The 21,387-nt window shown below is 31.1% G+C and overlaps 2 long non-coding RNA genes across 2 annotated transcripts; both read left to right on the plus strand.

Annotated features, from left to right (window-relative positions):
• The first annotated feature begins 1,375 nt into the window (after nucleotides 1-1,375).
• Nucleotides 1,376-11,402, plus strand: LOC127705077 (uncharacterized). Its single transcript, XR_007983627.1, has 4 exons — nucleotides 1,376-1,594; nucleotides 8,653-8,902; nucleotides 9,248-9,379; nucleotides 10,233-11,402. It is a non-coding gene; the product is annotated as an uncharacterized LOC127705077 (long non-coding RNA).
• Nucleotides 11,403-14,393: 2,991 nt separating this feature from the next.
• Nucleotides 14,394-20,820, plus strand: LOC127705078 (uncharacterized). Its single transcript, XR_007983628.1, has 4 exons — nucleotides 14,394-14,564; nucleotides 18,619-18,869; nucleotides 19,094-19,225; nucleotides 20,043-20,820. It is a non-coding gene; the product is annotated as an uncharacterized LOC127705078 (long non-coding RNA).
• Nucleotides 20,821-21,387: the final 567 nt, after the last annotated feature.

Below are 21,387 nucleotides of genomic sequence, written 5' to 3' on the forward strand. Positions count from 1 at the left end.
CTAACAACAAAACATTTAATTGATTAATAATTTAACTTAGGAACAATCAAATTGTTCTTTGGTTTTCTGGGTAAGACAAGAAAACACACTAGCCCCTAAAATTTAGTAATCAAATAAATTCTATCAAATAAAAATGATTTTGACATTCAATAAATAGGATACTATAGTCGGCATTCTGCTTCTTTGTTTTGACCTAAGTCGTCTTCAAACCTATTTTTAAAGTTTTTTTTTCTTAAAATATTGCATATGTAGATCCAAACTCGATAATGATGGTCACACACATAAATCTTATATTGGTACAGTCACATTTACGAAAGTAACCCATACCTTATTTTCAGAATTTCAAGTTGAAAACATAATACATAGTTATTGAAAATTTTTCAAGAAGTAATGCTTTGATGTCGAATTTATATATAAATTCAAGCTTTGAAAGCAACTAAGTTTTCAAAATGCATATTATATTGCTGCTTCTTAAAACTGTATTCTAGAAACACATATCCAGCACACCGAAATTTAAATATATGTCAATAGTTTCCTTTTATCTAAACCACTATTTCACTCGAATTATCTATTCCTATCTTAGACTACACGTAGCTGTGTGTTAATGCTTTAATCTATCCAAATTTTTCCGACATTAACAGCAATGTTTCCTTATAATTTCCCCCATACGCAGATGAGGGTAAAATTCAGAAAAACTCTTCGGATGGAGCAAATATATAAAGTTTTATTGTCATTCACCCTAACGGTACTGATAATGGAATCATGGTTGAATAGTGGATTTGTTTAAGACAAGAACAGGTGATAACAGTTATATTGACCCTCTTTTATTAAGTAGAAGGTTAGGTGAAAGAATTTCAACGAACATGTTACAATCGTGTTAATGGATATTGAAAAATGAAAACAAAAAACAACAAAAAACAAAAAACAAAAAAACAAAACAAAAAACAAAAAACCCAAAACACGGAAATGGCCATTTTCTCTCCAAATTACCATAACCTTGTATCTTCTGCATTGATTTGAAACCATCATGAAGTTATTAAGTGTATATTGCAGATGATTTTTTTATATTTGATAAATTACTTTTTTTTCTTTGTCAACACCGATTACGTGTTAGTGTGTCTTCATCGAGTTCAGAGAAACTGCAATATGCAGTCTTATTACGCTATTATCAATCCAATTCAACCCTCACGTGATTAGTTAATCATGTCAAGCTATTATTGTATTTCTATAACAATGTTTATTTCAACTATGACAACTGATCGTCTTAAGAACGCAAAATATAGTAGGTCATTTAGAAAACATTAGCCACAAGTTCAAATGTGAAGTTTATAGATGTAAATGGCGTATTAATACATTTACATTGATGACAGCTGCCTTTTGATTCCTTTAATTTATGCCAATCGATAGACATCGTCCGCTTTTGTTAACGGTTCTGCTGAAGTTCTGTTTGTGATGTACAGTGTGATCATATGTGTATTACAAAGCTTTGTAGTCAAATATATAATAATGGCCTTCTGTGGATTATTAAATTTTAAATCGGAAGTTTGATTTTGGAGGGAAAATATAGATACAGCAATAAAAACTAGAGTAAAAGGTAATTAACAAATTATGAAATCTTGTTTTGTTGTAGAACCGCCATTCCCAGTTGTTTAACATGATTTATGGTGCAAAATTGTATTGTATTTGTGTAACATTTCAGATAATGTATCGTCCTTATTATCACTTGTACATTGTATTCGGGTTTTTTTTGGAAATTGTATGAGCATTTCCCCCAAAAAATCTTCCGTTTCTTTGTTTACATTATTATTATTTTCCTGACATCTGGCATGTTGCAAGTAATCCCTCCCTAACAGTTAGTGTACATGGAGCAGAATCATTATTGGCAGAGTGCATGTTAAAATATAAATAATGTACAAAGGTACATTTTTCATCTGACATTTCAAATCAAATTCAGGTAAAAAATTATGAACAAATTTAGAGTTGACAAATAAAAAAAAAAAAAAAAAAAAAAAAAGACCAAAAGAAATTATTACGTTACCAAAAGCAAAAGTCTTCAAAACACTTATTAATTACAGAAATTTAATGTTTAAGCAAATAATGGTAACAAATCCATGATGCGTAAAATAAAACAACAGGCACTATTATCTGCATTAATATATGCATATTATTTTGAATTTAGCATAAGTACTTGTAGGGTGAATCATGATTTGAACAGTGTATTGTTGTGCCGTTATCTCGTTTGTGTATGCATGTCTTTTTATTCACATGGGGAAATATGATGTTATTCTAAGATATTTGATTATCTCTGCTTAATGCACTTTTAATTTCTTAAGGCCGATTTCTTGCTTACAACATGTTAAAAACCCTTTGCTTTTTCATGGTGTATCAATAAGTTCAAATATATTTTTTCAACTAGTGCAGAGAAAAAATCACCCTTAAATGGCGATTTTTTTTTGTAGTATGATTTGCTTAAACTACAAGGCAAGAATCGTTTTTATTTAAAACAAGACCCAATGAAATTAAAAGAAAATACTAAATTTAACAAATGTTGTGAATCTAAAAGATTTTTTATTGATTTTCATAATTTTCATCCTGCAAAATATCTTGTCAATGTATTGTTCATATTGCAATACACCTCCCATGTAAAATGCCTTTATACCTTTTTTTAAACCTTTAACGTTCTTTTCGTTATTCGAATCAATGTAAATGTTTATCTTTCGTATGATGAAAGATCATATATGAAAAATTTTCATTGTTAAAGGCTATACGGTGACAATAATTGCGTATAGCCATTTGAATCCTAGTTGATAGTTGCATCATTGGTAATCATACCAACCCTCCTTCTTTATCTTATGTGTATCCCTATAGCGGCAACTTTCTATTCAGTTAAGTTCAACCTATACTGTCATACCATCACAAATTTAGTAAAAAAGATGCATTCTGATGACTTTTCTAAAAGATATTTCAATATCGTATTGAAATTGTATAAAAAATATATACGGAGAAAATACTACAGAATGGTTATGCACCTGAAATCTTTAAAAATGAAATAACCATATAAGGGAAACAGGGAATCATTTTCAAAATAGTTAATGAAAAAAATGGACTTGGATACAGAACATTATGGATAAATTTGTTTCAATGCCATATTTTACCAAAATGAACCTTGTGCTTTGCTGAGACTGACACAATCAAGATGCTTAATGATTAATGACAACATATTTGTTACGTCTGAAGGACGTTGTTTTTCAACAAATAATCTGCATTGCTATGAGCACCAACGTTGGTCTTCTTATTGCAAAATTGTTCCTTTATTTATACGACGCAGACTTCACACAGAAGCTCCAAAGGAAGAATAAAAAGAAGCTATCGTTGTCCGTCAACTTCACGTTCCGCTAAATAGATGATGTCGTTTCACTAAACATGCTAAACAAAGTTTGACTATAAACGCATCTATCCAATCGAAGTCAAGAAAAAGGATACCACATGCAGTTAAGTATGCCTCATGTCGTGACTTACCTCTTATACTTTGCAACTAATGTTAATTGGGAACATTACTTAACGACAGAAGTGATAACTTTAGCATCCCATTGGTGAACTATCCATTCCTAATTCATAATACTAAAGAAACAAATTTGCCGGATTTGCAGAAAATGAAAAATAAATAGTAAAGACCGTGTAGGTTGTTCTCGCATTAGCACATAAGATCTTACAAACATATATCCTTTTTGTGTTTATTTACAAATGTATTTTGTACGCACTTTAAAAATTAAATTCTCCCAAACAACAGGCAGGTATATGACGTCAAATATATTCAACCTAGGTACTTAGATATAGGGACGTATCCAGTAGTGTTTAACTGTTACGTTGTTAATTTAGAAATAAGGAGATGTGATATGATTGCCAATGAGACAAGTATTCACCAACATTCAAATACAGTTTATGTAAATAATTATAGGCAACTCTACGGCCTTTACCAATGAGAAAACCCATTCCGTATAGTCGGCTAAAAATGGCCCTGACAATGAACAATGTCAAATAATACATTTGAGAAAACTAACGACCTAATTTATAACAAAACAATTTACGAAAAACAAATTTGACAAATATAAACCAACGACACCACTGAACTAAAGACTTAAGTCTGCCAATAACATCCTTCTAGATTCTTTTGTATTCCATGTAATCAATTATTACATACGACATTGTACAATTAACAAATTAATGTTTTACAATACACTTTAAGGATGCAGTTAGTGTTCTCCTCCTTTGCATCGACAAATGCCAGTTATACAAATATTATAGAATGGTTTGACAATTTAATTTACTTGGTGTAATCTGTTCTTGATAAACACTTACAAAGATTGTTTGAATCATAAGATTGTTTAGTTTACTGGTACATTAACCTGGACTGAAATTAAAAAAAAAAATGACTCGACTGTATTCATAAGTAGACCCTTAAGTGTAAATCATCTCAGATTTCTTCAAAGGGTTAGAAACCCGTATGTTTATGGTACATCGTAGTTTCTACTCCAACTCCCGAAGGCGAAGTTGTTATCCTTGTTGAACTTGGTTATCGTTTAAGTTCCTTTTGGTTATATCAGCTGGCTTTTAAATGTTCGGGTTTGAGAGTTCCTAATGAATGTAAATTCAGACAAGCACTTCGGACGCACGATACTTATAAATGATATTTTGATTCAAGTGCATGTTTGAATGCAAACACAGCTGTGATCCATTGAGATAAAATGTCCGATAAATTTTTTGTCTGACTTGCACTTATCATAGTCCTCAACTTTATCTCGAATTTATCAGTAATCAGAAGTTCAGTTGAGTGGATTGGAGAAACCGATAGTTTGGGCCTTTTGTTAAAAACTACAAGCTGTACATTGTATCGATGGCAATATCCCCGGTTAAATAAAAAAAAAGTAATTGAAACAAAAACTTAGATAAATAAGATACGTTTTACTTTGAAATGTATGACCTTATTTACAAAAACAAAAACGGTTTTGTTCAATCCGTTAATTTTTTGGTTTATAACTCGAATGTAAAATGTCTTTCAAACTTTACCGAATTCCACAGTTGTTGGAAGTTAGCACTTGATAGCAAATAAAATGCACGAAAGTATAATGCAATTGAATTAAATTTGTGTAAACCGTTGCTATCCTTTATCGACAAAATTTCTCTTAAGATGTGAATTGAGGAAGAACTACTTTAACAATTGATCAGTGCTTTAAAATTTCAAATGATAAGTAAGCCGAATTACTGCCTTATTAGTAACAGAATCGGTATCTTTGTCAATTGGTTATCCTGAGTATGCATGAAATATTTTCCACTGGACGTTAAACCAGCAACAATTAATCGAACATACTGAACGTTCCTATGTAAAACAATTCTGTTTCAGTATCAAAACAATAGAGGACTGATTACTTTATTGTTTCTATTCTTAAGCTTGAGGTCCATCAATAAGCGTGGATTTTGTTTACCTGCATACCTGAATGCTTTGTATATTTTTTTTCGTGTATGGAAAGTTCAAATCAAAGATACTTTTGATCGATTTTATAAAATTGAAGATATAAAGCAATGTGCCTTGGTTTCAGCACATTTTCTCCATAAATAGCACTTTCACTGATTTGAATTGTCATGTGATAATCCATCAGTTAATATGTATTTAGAATTTTTCCTTTTTATTATAAAATAGAACACGTTTTGCTAGAGGTTATTGATGTGCAAACTGGGGTGATTAACTCACATACTGAATAAAAATCCTAAGGACTTTTATGTTAAGTTTGTGAGTCAGCCGCCCATTTAACACATTGATAACCTCTATAAAAAAATGTGTTTAATCCTATAATAAAAGGAAAATGCTATATGTATATCAACTGATGGAATAACACATGAATTCTTATAATCATTATCCCAAACATTTGCAATTTTTGATAAACGTTTTATTTTGCCATGGGCTGATATTTATCGACAAATCCACAATTACTATGTCTTAACCAAGGAATAAACCGCCATATTAACGTGCTGAAATCCATAAATGTTCGATTTATACAATTGAATCGAAAATGAAACAACACCTATCTCAAAAATGCGCCAAGTTCTGCCATGACGTTAATGCGTCAAGATATTTCAAGAAATTTCGAAGAATTTATTTCATTATAATTTTAAAAAAATCAAATATTACGTTATTTCTTTTTGAATGCATTAGAACAGGAATAACAGCTGTGTTAAAGATGCGAAATTCATTTCACATAGGCGGCAATGGTTGCCTTTTCTGTCATTCCTCTGTTCATAAACTATATATGTATGATGGGTCGTTTCGAATCTGAGATATTTTCACAGACTGATGTGGTTCAATTTTCGGGGAACGAAGTGAAATTAAATTTTTCACAAATTGGACAAAGCCGAAAGGTCCCACGTGATGCCGCTTCGGCAAGTGAAAAGTTTTATTTTCACACAGTTATATTCTCTGGAAATTTAGTTCTGAACAAACATTTAATAACTCAAAAATTTTTACATAGATATAAGAAGATGTGGTATGAGTGCTAATGAGACAACTCTCCATCCAAGTCACAATTAGTAACAATAAACCATGGTAGGTCAAAATACGGCCTTCAACACGGAGCCTTGGCTCACACCGAACAGCAAGCTATAAAGGGCCCCAAAAATGACTGGTGTAAAACCATTCGAACAGGAAAACCAACGGTCTAATCTATATAAAAAACGAGAAACGAGAAACACTTATGAACCACATCAACAAACGACAACCACTGAACATCAGGTTCCTAACTTAGGACAGGTGCAAGCAAATACAGCGGGTTTAAACGTTTTAATAGGCGCCAACCTTCACCCTACCTGAAACAGTAGTGTAACCCACAACATAGAAAGACACACTATAAAATATCAATTGAAATGGATTAACTCAATCAATAGACATATTTACAAAAATAAGTGAACACACACTGAACGAATAGATTTGTTTCTATGACACAATGTTAATACAAAATTAATAAAATAAGGGGGTTAGATGTAAAACAATATCAAAAAGACAACCATAACCTTGGACAAAATGCCGCTAAATAAAATAACGTACACAGGTAAACAAAAATAATTTTGTTGTAAGGTAAACATGGAGTACGGAAATAATTTGTACAAAATAAATAATTTTGTTGTTCCTAGTACGAGAACAAAAGTGAAAATTTGTCGTCATACTAAACACTTATCAAAGGTGGTATATATTAAAAATAGTGAGACTAGATATAACACTGAATAAGTAAACATTAAATAACAAAAATACATTAAAAATTGTATCAACAGGTCATATTAACACGAAAGTACGATTTGAGAGTACTCACAGTTACTGAAAGTTTGTTAAAAACAATTAATGATAAAAAATCATGCATCAGAAACTAAAATCAACTAAAACACATCCCAAGGATTTAGTGTTTTAACGTCATGGAAAGCCAAAGAAGACATGACTTGTGCAATGCCAAAATAAAAGTATCGACAGGCAGTAGAATAGTTAGGAGTTAACCTGATAATAAATATGTATAATGTAATATATAGATAGAGTAATCTCTATCATATAGAAAATGAACGTGGATGTGTTTTTATACATCACAAAAAACGTTTGAAAAGAATAAAAATTTAGTTATGTTTTAATTTGCTGATGACAAAATCGATATTTGTGCCAATGTAAAGTATATTCAAAGATCTTATTACAACATTGGTAAGATAACCTTTACTTATAAGTTTGTTTAAAGGTTCGATGAGTTTACACGGATCCCATAGTGATTTCCGCGCTTTTAGTACAATATTACCGTAAAATTTAGGATGTGAAACACCGATTTTATTAAGTTTTCTATAGGTACAGCCAAATTTACTAATTAAATCTTTGTATCTATGAAAGAATTTAGTAAAAGTTTTTTAGCAATTTATTGTAACGAAATACCTGACTTAATAATTTACCAGTGATGCATTGCTTACGTTCGTTGAAATCTATTACATTACTACACACACGGGCATAACGAACGAATTGGGATGTATAAACACCGTATGATAGAGCCAAAGGAACATCGCCGTCTAAAGGGAAAATTAACAATAGGGAATGAAAAATCGTCTCTTTTGTCGTAAATTTTAGTATGAAGTTTCCCTTTAAAAATTGAAATGTCTACCTCTAGAAAAGGAAAACTACTGCTGTTTATGTTAGATTTATTTATTTTACAGTCTTCTGCTCCTCTAAGAAGCATACATGGTTTAGTTCAATAAATTACTAAAAGTGGCATCATGTCCAACACCATTGCATACAGGTTTTTTTATTTCTATTTATAGTTGTGTACCTCACTTTGAGGCGCATAAGGGATATTGACCAATATGTATCGCGTATAAATAGATCAAAAAGGTTAAGACAGACGTTTCGGCAACATGGTCCATTGAAGCAAATATTTGTATGGTATAATTCCACAAATGAAAGCCTTACCAAATAGTTCCCCTTCATACTCTACCGGACCAATCTCGTTGAAGCATTTGTAGATATGAAAAACCTGAACAAATAATTTGGTTTTGAATTTTGAATATTTTGTTTGGCGAAATAACCCTACCTTTATTTTGTACTATTATCTCTATTACATCTCAGATTAATCATTACAGGACATCCAATAGAACTGAAAGCATGGCGAGCTTTTCTGAACCACCTCCGCCATATTATCCATCAAATCAACCTCTATTGGAACAACAAGGGCAACAATATGTTAATCAATTTGTTCAACAGAACCCACATGGTTTCGTTCAAGCACATCCTTCAAAAGAAGGATTCAGTGACATTACCCATGGCTATGGGTATATGCAGCAATCCCAGGTGCCGCCACCAATAATGAACACCACAACTACTAATGTAGTGGTAAGCACTGTTTTAAATACTAGAAAGATGCAATGAGAGCAATTGATTAAACTTTGTCAATGCTTAATTTGAATGTATTTATTTTTCTGTATTATTATGTATAAATTAAAGATTCCAAAATGTAAAAGAATCTTCCACAAATATATTATTTACGACCATGCTCCTGCACAGATTTCTAATAACAAAAATAAAATATCATGTTTAACATTTAAGAACGTGTTTCAAATTTCATACGCATGGCACCGTACTATACTGATACATATATTTGAAAGGTTGAAAATGAAAAGCATGGGAAATGCTATTCATCGGTGAATAATCAAGTTTACTTTCATCATCATTTTACAGGTGTGCCAGGCACAAGCTGGACCAACACTAATTATTAATCCAGCTCCGTACAGCTATATGACACCAGCAATTTTGACCTGTCTGTTTTGTTGCTGGTGTACTGGTATTGCAGCTATCATTGCGGCATCAATGGTAACGTATAAAGTCATTTTAAACTTAATATCAAATACATTTTGTAATTTGGAATAAGTGTTTTATCAAGTCAACAAATAAGACGACATTAAGGTGACAATTCAAATCCTAAATCAACGACCATAACAAAACAATTAATCATTAATTTAAGATATGGTAACATGCACCCTCCACAAAGAATGTCTTTTGAAAGGAAAATTAATTTCATATTCTCTTAAAAATAAGAGAGGACCAACATGCATAGCATGCAATCAAAAACCGTAAATGGAAGGACAGACAAAACCCTAGGCAAAGGAATTGAACGAATAAACAGTTCAGAAAACACTTCTTAGAAAACTTAAGATTGAGCAACTAGAACTCATAACTTTGGAAATCATAGGTGCTCATTGATGGTAACAAGTACCTTATTCATAAGTTGTGTCTACCAAGCTACTCATTTACAAAATTAAAAATTAAAAATAATACGATAAATTGCAATGGATTCTGTCAAAAAACGGAAACTGCAGGAAAGGACTGTAGCTTCTACAAGTTGAACATATCCATTTTTTGTGATCCTGTGAAGTATTATTGTTCCTGTGGTATAAAGTATTAGAGACCATGTATTTCTCTCACACCAAACAATAATTTACCCAACAAAATACATATATGCCATTGACCTCATAAAGATCCAATTTGTTAACATTAAAACTACAAATCTAAACCCCACGAACCACTGATATTTTAACAAAGATGAAGTTAAGTTATCAAAAAATAAGGAATTTGAAACAAACGCATTCTCCCTATTGTAACTCTGTCATGTATTATAATTATGGTTGTTATCAAATATCAAACAACTCGTTTTTTTAATTTTCAGTCTCAAAGTCAGTCCAGTGAAATGAAGTACGACGAGGCAAGAAGGTCAGCTAACATAGCTAGAATCCTTATCCTCGTGACCTTTTGTTGCGGTATTGCCGGTGTTATTATATTTGTAGCTGTGTCAGCAGCTGGGCAGTAAAGTTAAATATCATCTCGCCCAGTTATTCTGCTTTAACTATCAAATAACGATATTTATGTTAAATAAGTTATAAAGAAAAATGTAAAGTATTCTTTTATTAATATTATGTAAATAGTCAAATTGTTGAGTTTTCCGCATTGACATGCACTTGTTAAGCAATTTCTGTGACACCCCTCTGGGCAGGAACCCAAGCAAAAAGTATAGGTGTATCCTGCAATCAGTCAACTATTATTGTACAAATAACAAGTAAACAAATTGATGTTCGCTTTTTTATGAGTCAACTATTATTGTACAAATAACAAGAAAACAAATTAATGTTTGCTTTATTTATTCTTGTACAAAAAAGTCTTCTGTTATCCTTTCTCTGTGTTGTTTGAATAGTAATGTCAATGTTCTGTTTAAGTCTTTCTTCATTTTGGAATCTTTTTCGCGGTGATGAAGTCGTACCCTTAATGCAGAGAGACTTTGTCCATGTTTTCTTATTTAATGGGCTTCTGTGGAAGATAAATGATGACAGAAGTTTGGGGCGTTTTGAATCGTTTGATTGCTATCCCACTCTGAATATGGCACATCATCTTTTATTCATTTAATTATTTAAACGGAAATTAATAAGAAATAAAAATGATTCAATATCTTTTCACCTTCTGTATAGATGTTGTTGTCCCTCAAAACAATGTATTTCACTTATTTGTACTTTATGAATATTTAAATATCGATCTTATGTCCTACCTCTAAAAATATGAAATTCATTTCCCCTGTAGTATTTAATGTTTTGACATATTAACATTCACACTATTACTCATTCTCTTTACTATTCATTAATTTGGCATCAGGTTCAGCGAATTGCTGTCTGAAAATCTGTAATTGTGTTAATGTTGAGCATCGTAGTCAAAACAAATATATCCTCCTTTAACTCATTTAAAATGCATCTTTTACAAATATGGCACCATGAAAATTGAAAAATGTTTTATTTAAAACCATACATGTACATGTATATTGATGAAAATATCATTAAAAAAGTTAAACTTTTTTGTTGGCGTCTTTGTTAAACTAACAATCAACTACAGAAACGTTTTTTTGAGTCTTTGTTAGATTTATTTATATATTTTTTTTATTTTTTAGTTATTTGTGTTTTTTGTCTATGATGTTTGGTCTCAATTATTGTCATTTTTAAATTTACCTTGGAGTGTAGTTCGGTATTTTTGTTATACTTTTTCATGAACATGCAGGCCTAATTTTAGTTACTGAAGTCGCACTTTTAAATTCTAAGTAAATTCCTTAGGCCAGTTACCCCTCAACTTTTAAAATTTGGGGACTATGTGTCCCCCTTTTTTGTCAATAAATATTGAATATGAAACATGTCAATGAATAAGGACACTGAAAAACCTGTAGACTTCTAGATAAAGAAAAGGTTTGTATTTTCTTTTATTTTTGCTTGTCACTTTCACTGGTATAAACAAGAGGTAGGCATTAAAATGTGTGGGTTATTGAGTGACATTATAGACTATATGAGTTTTTGTTAAACAAATTACAGGTTTGCCCATTTTATCAAGAATATTTCCACGGATTATTTTTGTTTTTCTTAGGATGTTCATGCTTGATTCAAGCATAATCCCCGTTCATAAACCTCATTTTAACTTTAATCGAAAATGTTATAATTGTTAGTTGATTGAAAATATAGTTTTGTGTTTTGATTATTTAAATATGTTTATGAAAAATATGTATTATAAATAGAGAAAAAATTTGAGGGATTTTTTTTTTTCAAAGTAAAATTAGTTGATGTTTAAAGTTATTGCCTTTAATGATAATATTATTCCGATGACAGAAAAAAAGGAAAGATACAATGATAGCAACACAGAACCCATCAGTCCATGAAAGACAAACAACACTTAGATCGAAGAAAAAACTATGAATTGAAAACAAAAAAACACTACACAGATAAAAAAGAAAAATTAGAAACACTGATATCACAAAAAAGCATGGATAAATACAGATTCGCTGAAAAATTAGCCAAGCCTTGATCCACTAGTGGTAATGGGTTTGTTCGTCATGACATATTAAAATTAGGTAATCACATTCGGTGACCTCATACCGACTATAGCAGGATTGCGTTTTTGCTACGATTGCAGTCAACCAAATCATAATGCAGTATGAAAAAAACTTCGAACAGAAAGATCAACATTAGAATTTATCGAGGACACCATGATAGAAAACACATATTCAGGAATATCGTACCAACTGGACAATACTTATATGGAATGTCTTATATTAGAATTAAAAGTTCCCAACTGATTTTTACAGTTTGCTATTATACAACTGTCCTAGGATGAGAGCTGCCAAACATGTTTAACCCTGTGTCCTTTTACAATTTACTATTTGGTAAGGGTTGTGGTCGTTGTTGAAGGCCTTGAAGTGATCCCTAGATGTTTACATTTATCGCATATGGTCTATGGTGAATTGTGGTCTCATTGGCAATCATACCATCTCACATAATGTTAATAACGGTAACATTTATGTTATCTCTTTTATCGGTAATCTTTACCTATAATAGGTATATATGACTTCAAATGTGATATTTTTTATTTCATTTTTACTAGGGTGGATCCAAACAACAATATATATTGTAGTCTTCAAACTTTTAATTATTCAGTGAGTGGATATCAGAGTTATACTTGAATTTAAACTTAAAGGCAAAGCTTTCTTTTCATTTATTTTTTTACACGCCCTGTCTGAAATCTTCCTGAAAGGTATGCAAAAATAAGTAGGCGCGGAAAAGAGCGTAGTTAGTTCCTATAACATTACACTGTCTGTTGCAAATCACATCCACGAAAACGAAGCAATTATGTTGTTAACAAAAAACAACCATCGTTTTTTAAGAACGATATGTTAGAATCCGAGTATGATCGTTCCGTCCCTTCCTTGAGAAGTCTTAATCAAGACTTCTTCCGGAGAACCTAATTTAATTCCCAATTTTTGATGGGCTGGTTTTTCTCAATCTTTAGTTTATTATTTTGTGGAAAGATTTTTACCCTTATTTGTCTTTGAGTTTCCTGTTTTACGTCAACTTAAAGGGGTTTACCACCTTGGAATCGCCAGCCACTTTATTAACAACTATTTAACTTGCTGTTAAAGTATATGAAACATATCTAGAAATACAGTTTATTACAAGCCAATCAGAATTTGAATATGGCCAGCAAGATTATCTCAGTGACATATCCCATCCGTGGTCTAGGCCATCTTGATAAAGCCTATCTTAGATATTGTTTTAAATTGCAAAAAAATCATGATTATTGAAGATTTTTCAAGAAGTTAAGTGCCGTAGATATTTGTTATATAAGACATCAATGAAAATCGATATCCGATATCATACTGCACACTTTTACACTACATTTATCTACTATATTATCTTAAATAAGACAGATGTAGCTGTCTTTGTACTGTTGTAATTTAAGCCAATTGACAGACGTCGTCTGTTTCTGTTAAAGACAGTGTTTACTCATAAGCTCTCCCTTACACTGATTTTGCGGATAATGACGTCAGTGTTTAAATATCGATTTTTTTTCTACGAGGACAGGTCAAAACAGTGATGAGGCATATTAAAAAACAGAAACTCTCATAAGCTTGGAAACATTATATCTCCAAATATATTTGGAAAAATCATTATGAAAGGAAATGTTTATTGGAGATTATGACTTAAATCTACTGAACACATTTTTTTAAATGTTAAGGTGTCTTCATAACAAAATTTCAGGATGATTATGCTGTTATCATACCAGTTCATAACAAAAGTAGTAAATCATGTCACACTTTAACAGTATATCTATAACAACATATCTTCCATTTTGTAGTTTTAACAACGCAAAATCTAGTAAGTCATTTAGAAAACATTAGACACAAGTTCTAATCTAAAAGTGATAGATATTAATGTCAAATTAATACATTAAAATTAATGACAGTCTTTTTCATTGCTTTAATTTATGCCAATCGATAGCCTTCGTCTGCTTCTGGTAACGGTTCTGCTGAAGATCTAACTATGATGTATAATGAATAATGTGATTCTATATGTGTTACAAAGCTTTGTTGTGCAATAAGATATTATAAGATTTGTTTTGTTTAGCACAGAATTTTGAAGTGAATTTGTGATTTTGGACGGAAAATTAAGGTACAACAATAACCAGTTCGATTAAAAAGGTATTTATCAGAGTATTGTATTCTATTTTGTTGTAGAAACTGCATTTAACGGATGTTTAACTTTTTACATAATGACATAGTGCATAAAATAATGCATTAGTGTTGTTATATTCTAATAATTAATACATTTATTGTTATCATAATTATCTAGATTTTCTCGTTCATTGTAAGAACACTGTCTAATTCTTCCGTTTCATCTGATACTTTATTAATGCGTATATGGCTAGTAATTTCCTTAACAATAGTTGTACGGGAAATATATTTGTTGAGTTTGGTGGAATGATATTTCAATGGGTACTTATTGTGAACCAGTACTAGCCGACTTATTTGTGTTCTCATTATTCAATTAGAATTCAGTCAAAATCTTCTTAAAGACAAAAAGAAAGAAAACAATCTAGCAAAGTTCTTTAACTTGACTTTGATATATATTGATGGAATCTTATCACTTAATAACCCGCGTTTCAGTGAATGCATCTATCTCTTATATCCCAGTGACCTTGAGGTTAAAGGATACTATAGCAACTAAAATGTATGCTTCCGATCGTTTCTTGATATAGCATTTGACAGAGATGAAAGCCTTCAAACTATAATTAATGAGGAACGTAATAGTTTCAACGTTCAAATTGTCAACTTCAAAATTCCGAGCAGTAACATACCCTCTGTTTCTTTGCATGGCATTTATATACCTAATATGATACGTTAGCTCGTGCATGTTGTTGCTATATGGATTTTATAGGCAAGAGTATGGTGCTTACATACAAACTGTTCCAACAGAGTTTTAAGGACGATCACTTGAAATCGACACTAAATACATTGAGATCAAATATCGGTGCTTAGTAGGTTTTAAACACAATCACCAGAACAATATGAAATTGTTGTTAAAAGATAGCATTCTGCGTCAAAATACCAAACGAGTATTTAAAATGTATCACTCTGTTCCTTTACACAAATTTTGAATATCAGAAATGTCAGAAAGGCATTTAATTTTCATTTTCGTATCATACGATTTTATATTCGGTACCTGGAATAAAAGAACAACATCCATAGTAGTAACACACATACAGTTTGAGCCAATATAGATTTGATTTATGCCGCTTTGTCCGACGAATTTCACTTTGAACAACTAAAACTAACAAAAATGGAGGCCACACAATCTTAGAATTTTCGTCGCATCACCTCGCATCAACATTACGCATTTTGTTTAGACGATAAGAATATGATACAACATTTATTCTGAATGTTGCCTCTCTTTACGAGCTGCATAGGAAAACTCTGAAACCTAAAACCAAACACACGCAAATCGGTAAAAAAGCTCTTGTTTTTTGCCCTATTGCAAACATGTATTTGTAAGAATGCCATACTGCACAGTTGTCAGTTCGAACTAATGAATAGATAAAAAATACAGCTTACGAAGGGATATTGCAATTGTATTCAATTATGGAAACAGTAATCGGTCACTATAGTTATGTTTTTAAGATTCTATCAAATGTAATTCAAATCAGATTTTTCTGTTTAAGTGAAGTTTTTAATATTTTATCAAATAGAAAAAATGCATAGGTAAAGTTTTATAACATTATTTATTTCTTCGACAACTAATCTTAAAAATGTAAATTGATTAAGAATTAAGTTTTTCCGAAATAAGACTTTTATTTATTATCTTAATGGTGGCACTAACACTTTATATATGAATCTTCCAATGTTTTATTCAAAATACAGATTGCATAATGATAATATTTACAAATAGTTTTCAAAATGTTTGAATGCAATTTCTTTAAAAATTTGTTACACACAATTTGGCATGCCCTGTTTCTGGAACGGTTCTAAAATGTAATATGTCTTTATCTCACGTGATCATTTTCATGTGAATTTCAAGTGAATTGAGATTTACATGAATCTCACATGAAATTTTCACATGAATTTCACATGAACTTTACAAAAAAATTGGTATTTTTCGTGATTTTGATGAAATTCGAAAATTTAGATGTTGGTTAAATTACGTTATTTTAAATTCAAGTGAATTTCACGTGAAAAAAAATTCATGTGATTTTCACGTGAGTTTCACGTATAAGCTCGTTTGAGGTGAAATTCACGTAAATTTCACGTGAGATTCACGTAAATTTCACGTGAGATTCACATGAATTTAAATTCACGTGAAATTAATGTGAGTGAAATTTTCCCTGTGTAGCTTGGTATGTTTAAATACTGAAAATCTAATGTGAACAAAAGGGATATAAAACAGAATAGCAAAACCATTCTTAGGTCAACGTTGCTTTCCGTCTTGTTGTCTATGTAGGTAAAAATCAATTGATCAAACACAACTCGGGGAAAATAAAGAAAGGATTGTGGTAACAACAAATAGAACATATTCATGGTCTTCTATGACACGGATATTACATAACAGTCAACCAAGCCGTGATGGCGACAGTAAAACTTATGACAGTGTACCTCGGGTATCGTTCAACCTTAAAGTTTGATAAGCACTTAATATATAGAAAATCTATAACACGTTCATGAATTATGGTTCTACTCCGTATTATTTAACACTATTTTTGTTTCTTGAAAATATATATTATTTGACTTTCAGTTCAAATTATAAATGATCAGTGTTGGCCTTTAATGTTTGTAGTGAAATTTTACCAAGAAAAGCGTTTCTAACAAAGTGAAAGCGAATACTATGTATCAATAAAACTAGTAATAACAAAACTAATAATTATAAATTGACACAATGTCCTGATTGATAAATTCTATTATGTTAATCATACTATTATTGCTGTATAAGCTGAAACTTCTAAGCATGCAATTGATAGCAAAGTTCACCAGTGATTTTGATATTTTTGGTTTAATATTTCAAGCAGTATTTTTTCATGAACCATGTTGGTTATTCTTTATTACTGCACGACATCAGCCGTAACTGATAGAATTCACACAATTCTAGATTATTGTCTGTATGTTTTGTTCATACATTGTTGTCAATAATATAGAATTTTATGCGAATGTCATACAAGTGAGAGGTTTAGCTAGCTATACAACCAGGTTTAATTCACCATTTTCTACATAAGGAAATGTCTGTACCGAGTCATGAATATGACAGTTGTTTTCCATTTGTTTTGATGTGTTTGAGCTTTTGATTTTGTCATTTGATAAGGGACTTTCCGTTTTGAATTTTCCTTGGAGTTCGGTATTTTTGTTATTTTACTTTTTAGTAAGCGGACGTACTGATATTGCTTTGAACATTAGTAAACTACTGTTGCCCCTAATTTCATGTTTACAGAATCTTTATTTTTGTCAATTGGTTCTCTTAAAATGCATGAAATGTTTTTTGCTGTACATTAAGTAAGCACACAACAAGCAGTCACTAAATCAATCCGTAAATGTATCCCATGTTTAAGGTGGAATAGGTTTGGTTTTGTGGGCTGTATGGATGAACATATTTTCACATCGAGCACTGAGCTAAGAGATCAATAAAAAAAACCATTCAGCAAATATTACTAGAGGTGTTTGAACCTGTTTAAAAGTATACTTCATTAAGTCTTACATTGTTTTACTAATCATTACTATAACTTATATTTTGTTCTGTCGTACATACTAACTTGTTTATGTAGAATAATTCATGTCAGTCAGTTTGTGTTTGCTACCATGGTTTGTATCTTATTATTGAAGAAATGATATTTAAACACACTTGTCTCTAGTTTGGTCTCAATGCAATAACAAAGCGAACTCTGTTTAGGGGTCGATTGTGTGAGGTTCGTGAACATGTGGTTTCTTGTTTACTTGTATAACTGACTGCTTTGTATATTTTCCGTATATGGAAAAGTTAAACGGAAGCCTATTTTGATAAAATTAGTTAAATTAAAGCTTTTAAAGCTATCAATTCAAAGTTCCAAATAAATTCAAAAGGTCATGCTACACAATCAGTTAATACATATTAAGAATTTTGTTTTAATTTGCTAGTGAAGTTGAATATTCGGTTTTGTGAACTAACCTTACCTTAGTTATGTACCTTTGTGAATGTTATATCTCAAAATTAATACTTAATTTTTTAAACCAACCACAGGAATTCCAATATCAGCTGAAAGTATGGCTAGCTCTTCTGAACAACCTCCTCCATATTCTCCATCGAATCAACAACAAGGGCAACAACCAGGGCAACAATATATTCATCAATTTGTTCAACAGAACCCACAGGGTTTCGTTCAAGCACAGCCGTCTAAAGAAGGATTCAGTGACATTTCCAGTGGCTATGGGTATACTCAGCAATCCCAGATGCCGCCAACAATAATGAACACCACAAATACGAATGTAGTGGTAAGCAGTGTTTTGGAACTTTTGATAGTCATGTAATTTGAATGCATTGATACTTTGAAACTTGTGATAATGCTTTAATTTGAATACATTATTTTTCTCGCATTAATATCTATGTCAAATAATAAAATTTAAAACACGACTATATTGAAATATATTTGACTCTTAAAAGCAGCCAAATAACTGCCTCAGTGATTAATTAGGATCATGAATATTTCATTTTACAGGTGTGCCAGCCACAAGCAGGACCAACACTCATTATAAATCCTGCCCCGTACAGCTACATGACACCAGCAATTTTGACCTGTCTGTTTTGTTGCTGGATTACTGGTATTGGAGCTATCGTTGCGGCATCTATGGTAATAAATAAGTCATGTTAACTTAAAATAAAACAACTATTATCAAGTAAACAAATAAGACGATATTCAACATCCTAAGTTGACGAAAAACGAGCATCATAATGGACAAACGAAAAAGGATGAAAGGGAACAACAAAATTCAACATAAACTTAAGAATGAACGACATGACAGAGAAGGCCTTTTGAAAGAAAAGTCAATTTCATATTCACTTAAACAAAATGAAAAACAATATACCAACGAGGTAATAAAAAACAATCATTTGAATTAGACAATCATAGGAATATAACGAAAAATAAACAGAATACAAAACATTACACAGAGAAACCTGAAAACGAAGTTTCAGAAACCAAAAACGATGCGGAATTTAGGTGCTTCAAACAAATTTTCATTCCACTAGTTTTGTCTGTCATGTTACTTGTTGCAGTCAAAATCCGATGATAAGCTGCGCTCGATTATAGCCAAAATTAATCAAGAGGACAAGGTTGTGCCTACTACTAGTAGAACATATCCCTTGTCATGTGTGAGTCATAATTTCACAAAGGTCCAATGTGTTTATTATTTGTGTGGTACAAGTTAATATGGAACATGTCTCTCATATCCAACAAAATACATATTATTGAATGAACTCGAATGTGTAAACATCAAAATTATCAATTTAGAACCCTTCAAGCCAACAACGGTTTAACAAAGTTATCATTAGATTATCACAAAATGATGAAATGGAAACACACGTAGTCTTCTGACTTTACTTTTGTAATCATTTCTTGTAAAACAGTTGTTATTAACAACTTATCAACTTTCCTTTATATTTTACAGTCTCAAAGTCAAGCTAGTGAAATGAAATACGATGAGGCAAGAAAGTCATCAAACATAGCTAGAATCCTTATTCTCGTGACAATTTGTTGCGGTATCGGCGGTTATATTATTCTTTTAGCCGTATCAGTAGCTGGCCATGGGTAATAAAGTTGATTGGTAAATGGCCCGGTGAATCTGCTTTAAATAACAAATATATATATATTAAATAAGTTACATACAATTATTGAAAGTGTTATATGATCAATTTCATGTAAATAGTCGAATTGTTGAGGTTCTATATTAACATGAACATGTTCAGAAATTTCTGTGACACTCTTTAAGGCAGGAAATAAAACCAAGGAAATCGTAATTATCAAAACAATGTTTTGATATCAATATAGTTACACTCAATATTGTTTTGTCCTACAATCAGCCAACTCAAGTTCAAATAACATGAATACAACAACAATAGTTTGCTTTATTTGTACTTGTACTTGTATATATAAGTCTTTTGTTATCCTGTTTCTATATTGAGCGGAAGATAATTTGACTGTTCATTTTGGAATCCTGTTGGCGGTATGCCATTAACCAATGTCGATTCCTATGAAAATCAAAGACCAAAAAAAAAAAAAAAAACAAACAACGTAAAGCATCAAAAATAAATTGCAGGATAAAAACAAATATGCAAATAGTCTAAAACATACATTGATTCTTATTCACTATGACACAAGAGGAAAGCTAGACGAACCTCACTTTGGTTATATTTTCCAAAGCTCGTACACAAATACCGAGGGACATTATTTTCAATCAATGCGAAAACATTTTATATTTCTATACCTAAAAAATGGACATTTGATCTTAAAATCTTGTAAACATCATATATAATTTGAAGAATTGTTTTATGTCAAGTTGTTGAAACATATGGGTTTTTAGCATTTTTAGAGTATTTCTACAAATTATCTAACATTATTTTTATTAACCTGAAAAGGTCAAGAATACAATGGAATTTACTGTATGATATTAACATAGTAAATTAAGATGTCATACATTTTAACACACAACTAAACTCGTTCCTTGTGGTTTCAAAAGAGAAATAATTTAAAATCTTTGAAAAGTTGAATTGAAAACTTTAATTCAAAGTGTCCAAATCTAATTGTAGGTCTTATGATTAAGCTAGTTTAAAATGTAGGTGATGAAATCACTACTCTAAGATTATATCATTTGGAACTGTTCTAAACGTCTGACTAGTCATATGAATTGTATTTGTCATTGTTGATTTGCTTGTACCTTTTTTTATATCTGTTATACTGTATTTAATGTTGATAAAAAGTTGAATTATTTGAAATACTAAAGATTTTCTACATCG

Source organism: Mytilus californianus, unplaced genomic scaffold (assembly GCF_021869535.1).
Source record: "Mytilus californianus isolate M0D057914Y unplaced genomic scaffold, xbMytCali1.0.p SCAF_6, whole genome shotgun sequence".
In the NCBI taxonomy this organism is placed as follows: Eukaryota; Metazoa; Mollusca; class Bivalvia; order Mytilida; family Mytilidae; genus Mytilus; species Mytilus californianus.